Below are 8,176 nucleotides of genomic sequence, written 5' to 3' on the forward strand. Positions count from 1 at the left end.
GTCCAAAGGCGCATTTGAAGATGTCAAGGAGAACACTCCAATCCCCACAAGTGGCTTTGCTCAAACCATTGTACCACTATAATGCTATCCCTTGAAAACACATGGGAAACTCACGCAAATGTTGAGCATCATCCCAAGAATGATATGTGGCAATCACCGTGAAGTGATTGAACCAAAGGTACATATCATCCCCAGGATTTCTGTGAAAGAACTCCGGCCGAACGTGAGGATTGGCACCAAGAGCAGGAGGAGTTGTACCATGTGTTGTGAACGCCACCATCAACTGAGTTTCGTTGTTTAATTGCAAATGCATAGCATCAAGCAATTGTACCAACTGCTGCTCCAGAGTCAAAAGAGGAGATTGTTGATTTGCCATGAAGATGAACGAAAAAGAAATAGCAAAAGAAGAGAAATGATAAAAAGCTAGAATGAAATGGTAGATCTAGACAATGCAAAAAGCTAAATCTAAACTAAAATCATGAAAGGAAAGAATAAAAGAAAGGAAATGGAAAAAGCTAGATCTAGACGATGCAAAAGCTAAATCTAAACCAAAATCCTAAATCCAAACACTTCTTAGGGACAATCAAAGTTGCCCCTCATCTCCACCAATGTGAGTGCTTGGAATATGAAAAGGGAATACAAAAATTGTGCATATCAATTAGCCTAAAAACCATGGTTCGGATTGAAACCAATCCAATGGTTACCAAAATCCCATTACACTAATATTAGTATATGGCATCATAGCCATACACTTGGCCCTCACATAGTGTAACTAAAAGAACAAACACAAAGAATACTTGTCTAAAAAAAAAACCTATTCTTTACTTTTGTCTTTAAGTAATAGCTTCTAAAGTGAAACTTTGAGGAGTAGTGACTATGATGTTGTATAGCCTCCTAGATATCAAGAACATTTAAGATCCTATACTATTTTATTGCAGGTGCCATAGCGTAAGAAAGAATAGGGGGTGAGAGAGCACAAGATAAGGACATGAATCTGTAGAAAGATGCTTGTTGAGAGCTCTCACCACCTTTCTGAATTATTAAAAATAGCAGATTAAGATTCTTCTACCTAATCAGACATCCATTACAAACCATGGTCAGCACTCAGACTCAGAGTGTATGGAGTGAATATACTTGATGGGCCGCCCTAATCACGTGAATGGCAAGGTCCATGCTTGTGATCAACTCTAGCAGCTCATCGATCAAGTGAGTAAAGATTTTTGTGAAGAAAGAGTTCCTCTAGAGGGTCAATGTATTGTAGGTATGCCCTGTATCATCTGGGAAGAGTGGCTTCTTGCATTTTCCAGGGCAGTGTGGAAGGCATTGGAACTTCCAAGAGCTCCATCTCCCACAAGAGCATCTCCACTGCCCAAGATCTAAAAATCATGGTATTTATGTTCTAGCAATCTTAAAGCCTTTGTACATGGATAGCTGGGTTGCTAATAGTTTTTGGTTTTCTTCCAGGGAAAATGTATTAGAGACCACGAAGCTGGTCTCAAGAAAGTGATGGATTTGCTCCAGCAGCCACAAAATGTTTGCACTGTTGGGCACCAAGTCGTTCACGGCAATGAGAAATTTAGCAAACCAACGCATATAACTCAAGAGGTGAAGAAAGCAATTGAGAGGGCTATTCCTCTAGCTCCACTTCACAATCCAGCAAACTTGGAGGTAACAGATCTTTACTTTCTTTTTCCAAAAAGAAAAATCCATTTATTTGTCCCGTTTTTTCTCCAACCTTTCTCTTAAAATGATCACAAAAACTTTCTAGGGAATTCAAATTGCTGAGGAGCTCTTCCACTGCCCCCACATAGCCGTCTTTGACACAGCCTTCCACTCCACCATCCCCCAGCTATCATACATGTACAGAATCCCCTAGAAGCTGTACAAAGAGCTGGGTGTACGGTGCTATGGCTTCCACGGGATGAGCTACCAGTTTCTTCTTGGCGAGGCCTCCTGCGCTCTTGGAAGGCTAGCGCTGGAACTTAATCTCATTGCCTTCCATCTCGGCACTGGAGCAAGAGTGTGTGTGATCAAATATGTGGAATTGATCGATACAAGCATGGGAATGACTCCACTCGAAGGTTTAGTGATGGCTACTCGGAGTGGTGGTGTTGATCTTTTAGAGACTTAATTATTAGTGAATAAAGCTTATATTAAAACACAAAAGTATTCCAAATAAGTTATCATCCAATCAATCAATAGTAGAGTACATGAACCACTAAGATCAGCATATTTGGAAAACATAGGATTCACCATCCAACAAAATTCAATAGCCAGTGTATCATCAAGGAAACTTACTGATAAAACTTAACTACTAAAGATTGTAAATAGCATGTCAAACAACTTACAAAAGATAACTTAAAGAACACAAAGCATCATTAACTAGCAAGTAAGATGCTCGTGAATGTACCACTTAAAGGAAATAACATCCAATCTATTGAATGTATTACCTAATGCCAATCATTGCACTAGCTATTCTGAATAAATCCCAATCAATAATATGAAGGAACTCAAGTTGCTTAAACAAGTGTTAGCAACATCCTATCAATGTCTCAAACCCGAAAGACCAATCCAAAGCAAACCACAAAAACATGTGGTATTGTGAAAAGCCATAAGCCATTAAAGCAAATAACTAACTATCACAAAAGATCATTAATCATCCTATGCCATCCGCTTCTATCCTTCACTAGAGCTAAGAAAAAGGCTCTGATACTAAATTGTAAGCCATAAATTTTTCCTTTCCAATTTGCCAGCTTACCTTGTCTATCCAACCAACACTGCCTTGGCTTTTGCCAAATTCCCTCACCAAGGTTCCTGCCTATGGTACCAACTCCTACTTGGTCCTACTTGGTTTCAGTTACTCACTACATGAGTAATAGAGCGTTAACCATCAATTCATGGATTCCCAAATCTCTCCCACTCCCCCTCCCCGGGTTAGACTGGACTTAAGGTTCGACTACACTCCCCGTAGGCACAAGTAGCCAAGCACACCAAGCCTCCAAGTTCCTAACATCCCTTGGTACCACAATACTTGATCATGGGACCCTCTAAATCCCAAGTCTTGAGTGCAACACATGCTTCAAGACGCCGGGGCGAAACACAATGGCCTAACGGCCTAGTATGGGTACCTCTACCCCCCCCCACTTCCATCCCACTTGCATCTTCCCCATCTCTCGAGGAAGTCGGAGATGGTAAACCACTTTACCGATTCGTGCCTTAATCTCGTAAGGCCCTGCGAACCTGTTTAAGGAACTCAAGATCAATTCAATTCTAGGAATACATGCATTTTTACCTTTGGGTCAACTTCCAGTTGATCCCACTTGGCAGCCTGAGGTTCTTGGTGTTCAGCCACACCTTCTTCCCAACTTGGAACTCTACATTCCAACGCTTCTGGTTCGCATATTTGGTTTGCCTTTGTTGAGCCCGTTCCAAGGAATCCCTCACTAGATTCCAAATGTTGAATCTTTCCGCCATGAATGCCTCCACTGCAGGTAACTCTCCATGGTACTCAACCATGCCAAGCTCCATAGGACCTTCAATAGCTCGCCCATTGATGACTTCCCATAGACTCACCCCAATACTCGAATGTGGTGAGTTGTTATAACATATTTCCGCAAGTCCCAAATGACTTACCCAATCGGTCTGGTCTCCTGAGACATAGCATTGCAAATAATCCTCCAGTTGCCTATTCACCCTTTCTGTTTGTCCGTCTGTCAAGAAGTGTTAGTGCCATCAAACTTGACTTAATACCCAATACCTATCTATGGGTGATAAGCTGTGTTGAATTTCAACTTGGTGCGATATTGTTCTAGAAGAGTTCTCCAGAACCTACTAGTGAAGATCTTATCTCAATCTGAGATGATCTCTTCCGGCCTTCCCTGCACTCAAACCACTTGTTCGAAGAACAACTTCGCTACACCTTCCGCATCCACTTCCGTTGTGGTGGGTATGAAATGTGCCATCTTCGAAAATCGGTTAGTGCTTGAGCTCCTCGAGTTCTTTTTGGTTTGGCCCCTTTGCTAAATGTGGACCCCAACCTTGTTGTGTTCCCCTTTCGTAGGTTATCGTTGAAATGCACCTTGATGGCTGCATCCAATGCTTCCTTGTAGTTGGTCGTGTTCCAATGCATTACCTCATCGCGAGCCTAGGTTTGCAAGCTTGATATGAAGGCATGGAACGCATCCATATCCCCCATGTCCGTGACAAGTATCCTCTTTGCCATAAACCCATTCACATACTTCTAAATGATTCCAATCTACTTTAGCCTACTAAGCTCGTCTTTTAGATGTAGAGTAGCATTTGGAGGAACGTAAATCACGCGGATCCTTGCTTTCATCATTTCCCAAGTGGCCACCGGTCCTTCGTTGGCCTTTATCGTTCCCCACCAAGACTTGGCATTATCTGCTAAGTATGGTTTTGCACATGAGACCTTCTCCAAGCTTGGTAACTGCAACGCTTGAAAATAGTCCTCCATATTGTAAAACCACTCCTTCACCACCTTATAGTCATTCACTCCCTTGAAGATCAGTGGGGGCTTTGGTTTGTACTTGGGACTGATTCCACTTTGGTCTGTTCGACCTTGTTTGGTTTTGCCTCAGTCCCTGCCGAAGGGTTCACACCTTCTGCACTGCCAGCATCCGCAGTCTTTTGCCTTTTCTTCCGCTTCTTATCACGCTTTAGCTTGCGTCCGAGAGTCTTCAGTAGGGCATTGGTCTGTGCCAATTGTCCTTCTAGAATGTCCAATTGAGCCTTGGACGACCGAACCTTACTACCGGACTCTTGTTTGGAAGTTTCCTCATTGGAGTCCTCCTCATGCAAGGATTCCTCATCCATAGCCTTTTGTTCGACCGAAGGCTCCAGCTCTGAAGGAGGTTCCATCTCTGCCTTGGTTTGTTTCCGCCCTGCCTTTGCCATCTCCCAGCAATCCGCCTCTATCCTTCGCTAGAACTGAGGAAAAGGCTCCAATACCAAATTATAAGCCACAAATTTTTCCTTTCCAATTTGTCAGCTTACCTCGTCTATCCAACCAACACTGCCTTGGCTTTTGCTAAGTTCCCTTGCCAAGGTTCCCGCCTATGGTACCAACTCCTACTTGGTCCTACTTGGTTTCAACTACTCACTACACGAGCAATAGAGCATTAGCCATCCATTCATGGATTCCCAAATCTCTCCTAATCCCCCTCCCCGGGTTAGATTGGACTTAAGGTTCGGCTACACTCCCCGCAAGCACAAGTAGCCAAGCACACTAAGCCTCCAGGTTCTTAACATCCCTTGGTACTACAATACTTGATCATGGGACCCTCTAAATCCCAAGTCTTGAGTGCAACACATGTTTCGGGACGCTAGGGCGAAACACCATGGCCTAACGGCCTAGTATGGGTACCTCTACCCCCCCCCCCCCCCCCCACTTCCATCCCAAAGGGAAGGCCCAAGCCCTTGGGAAGGGCGAGGACCAATGAGCCGCAAGGTACTCAAATAGGGCACCACTCCATATGAGCCGAGAGCACCACAGTCGGTTTCCCTTTCGGGAGTGGGAGCTGCTATTGAGCACTTCCTTGGGTGGCCCCTCTGGCACCACCCGAGTCCATGCTCACTCCCACCCAAGGCCCCTCGGCCCCAGTCTCAACCTCAAGTCAGTTTGGAAGCACCACTGAAGAGTTCCTTCAAGACTGGTTCTTGGACCTCACTATCCCTATTATACTTTTGGAACCCCTGCAGCCCCCCCCCCCCGGGAGACGCACGCTTTGGGCTTTCACCCCTTGACCTGTATTAGTACTTGGACTCGGTCTCGGACTTGATCTTGGACTTGATCTCGGACCCGACTTTGGACTTGGTCTTGGACTCGATCTTGGATCCAATCTCGGACTCGACTTCGGACTCGACCTCGGACTCGGTCTCAGAACCGATCTCGGATCTTGGACTTTATCTCGAACTCGGTCTCCGAGTCGGCCTCGGACTCGAGCCCGGACTCTATCTCGAACTTGGTTTTAAAGTCGGTCTTAGACTCGATCTCAGACTCGGTCCCATCCGATGAACTCTTTGTCATTTCGGTCATGCTTTTGGGGATCCTTTAGCCTACGACACCTCGGGGAGTTGGTTCCTTACAGTAAGTCACTTTATAATAAGCATAAAAATCATCATCAATGATCAATATATAGGATTCAACATCTTCAATATTGATCATTAACTCTTCCTCTTGTAAAGTTAGTATAGTCCACGACTGAATCACTTTTCAAGGAAAAGCTAAAGCTGTTGACCCCTACTAAACAATCTCGTCTAGAACACAACTAACTCAACTTGCAACTCAGTTTATTTGAACGTCAACATAATTGTTAACTAGTAAATACATGAATGCCAATAACATAAAGCTATAGCCCAAACATCAACACTATTTATATCAAGACTAATGAAATTCAATATCAATCTTATGGAGAGATATTTCATTTCAGTCAAATCTCAACAACAAGGCATCACTTCAATGCCATCAACACCATAATAAAGCTAAAAGAAAGCAAGAGCGAATCACCACTCAAAGCTCTTTAGCAACCAAGCTAAACAAAGTCAAAAATACCTTAGTTAGTATCTGAGACCAATCCTTCAACACTACTTAGTTACAAATAACACACTATCAAAGAGTGATTCACCACATCCAAGACTCCATGAAATCCAACACCATGGACTAAACGCAAACAAATGATATCGACAAAGGTAGACTTGATATACCAACATGGAAAAACTATATAAGTTTAACGACATGATCTTTTACAACACCATCTAGTAAAGCAAGCTTATCACTGCTAAATCATCATCGAGCAAAGCAAGTGTTAAATAATCCTTAACAAAGTCTACAAGCAATCATTAATTTCCAAACAACTAACAATCACTCTTCAATTTGCCTTCACAAGACTTGAACACTAAACTCATGCCATCAAATCATATACTTGTCTAACATAAACATAATACCTCAAGTACGAGATAAAGGTTTATGGACAGGCATAAATTAAATGACTACTTGAATCCAATTCAACCGCAATAAGCTCATCAATATGTTTAGATAATAGCTCTGAGCATGCCTAAAGAGGCTAGCTATGCATGATCAACATTTAGTCGTAACTAAAGTGAAAATCATAAGATGGACTCATATCAGTACACAACCTCCTCATATACAAAGTTATAGTATGGGTACCAACATTTTAACCTCAGACAACTAAGTTGGACATCACCATCCTTAGCCAAGGCACAGGGCCACCAAAACTAAGTTAAGATCAATGAGAGCTCACTACTCTCATATAGTTTAACAAAATGCAAAGTGAGCCTACCACCAAGCACAATGCTACAGAAAAAAGGCACAAGAGTCACATTTCTAGAAAATTGTAATGACTACTTTTCTACATCAACTCCAGACTCTATCCAACTCAATTGCTTTAGCCTCAAAAGTTAGCATCCCTTTCGGGCCGTATTATACAAACTACTTACTAGGGTTTAAGCTAACCAAAATCAACTTCAACCCCTTCACTAGTTTGGATTGGCTTACAAAATAAATTAATTTTTGAGCAAAGTGATCAATAGATCAACCATTGAAAAATCCTAAAAAAATTTGTAGAAAATTTTCCATCCTAGAGAAAGAATGATTCTCAGTCTAGGAATGCAAACTTTCAAGACTCAACCAACTTCCTCCTACTAACAACTTCACATATGTTCACCTCAACACTAATTGTCATGACTCAACAATATATTTAAGCATCGAACATCATGCCCATATTTCGACATCCAACACAGACATCTGCAAAAATGCATAATGAACATTTAAGGCTTGATCATGAAGACTATATCTTCAGATATCCATATTACACTAACACTATTCTTCAATTACCTTCAACATTTAATATGAAGCCAAAACACTAACAAGAAAAATGACATGGAAAATCAAATTCTAAAGAAAATTCCTCATCACTTGAAACAACAATGCTACTTCCTTAACACGAGTGCTAACAATGTCAATGCTTCAACTACACACCTTCTCCATCCAACAATCTACTCCAAGTGCTAACAGATCAACTAACAAGCTATAACAAGTGAATGTTATAACCCTTTCTAACACCTTATGGGCAAACCCTTAAGTAAATAATGTATTGACTTAAGCTTAGCATAATGGATCATCATCCAGAATCTAGTC

The 8,176-nt window shown here is 42.0% G+C and overlaps 1 pseudogene; it reads left to right on the top strand.

Annotated features, from left to right (window-relative positions):
- Positions 1-1,159: 1,159 nt before the first annotated feature.
- Positions 1,160-2,131, top strand: LOC9647455 (annotated as a pseudogene).
- Positions 2,132-8,176: the final 6,045 nt, after the last annotated feature.

The sequence above is a fragment of the Selaginella moellendorffii genome, unplaced genomic scaffold, assembly GCF_000143415.4.
Source record: "Selaginella moellendorffii unplaced genomic scaffold, v1.0 SELMOscaffold_48, whole genome shotgun sequence".
NCBI classification, from domain to species: domain Eukaryota; kingdom Viridiplantae; phylum Streptophyta; class Lycopodiopsida; order Selaginellales; family Selaginellaceae; genus Selaginella; species Selaginella moellendorffii.